The following is a 600-nucleotide window of genomic DNA, read 5'->3' on the forward strand; positions in this document are numbered from 1 at the left end:
TGACCATTCACTCCGGAAACCCCAACATGTCCACATCAAGAAGATGCACTGGAGAGAGGTGTGGGAGCAGGATCTGCAGATACAGAGAACCAGAGGAAAGTGTCACAAATATCTTTTGGGGTTTCCACCATAGGAAACGGAAGACGAAAAGCCGGGGGGGGGGGGGAGCGGAATGGAAAACCTGGGGTGGGAGTAGATCTCTTGGAAAAGAGCAAATGGGAGGGAGCTAAGGAATTCCTTAAGTGGGAGTCGAGGTCTGGCCTGGCGGGAACAGTCGAGGCAGGGCCTGAGATGGGGGTCTAGGGAGTGCAAGTTTGGGTTCTAAGGCATATTTGTAATTTACGCGCGCATTGGAGGGGTGGGAGCTTGGCCTCCTGAGGTGTAAGGCGTTTCTAAGGACCCGACACAGGGCAAGCCGGTAGAAACCGACAACAGGAATAAGACTGGGAAGAGTAGGTCCCCAACCAGGCCCGCTTGGGGACCGGGAGGCTCGCAAATGCCTGACCCGGAGCTCTTGGATGGGAGGTCGCCCAGCCTCAGCCCTCAGGCGGAACCAATTATGACGGCGGTGAGGTTTCCGGCCGGCGCTACAGAGATGCC

Source organism: Prionailurus bengalensis, chromosome A2 (genome assembly GCF_016509475.1).
Source record: "Prionailurus bengalensis isolate Pbe53 chromosome A2, Fcat_Pben_1.1_paternal_pri, whole genome shotgun sequence".
Lineage (NCBI taxonomy): Eukaryota > Metazoa > Chordata > Mammalia > Carnivora > Felidae > Prionailurus > Prionailurus bengalensis.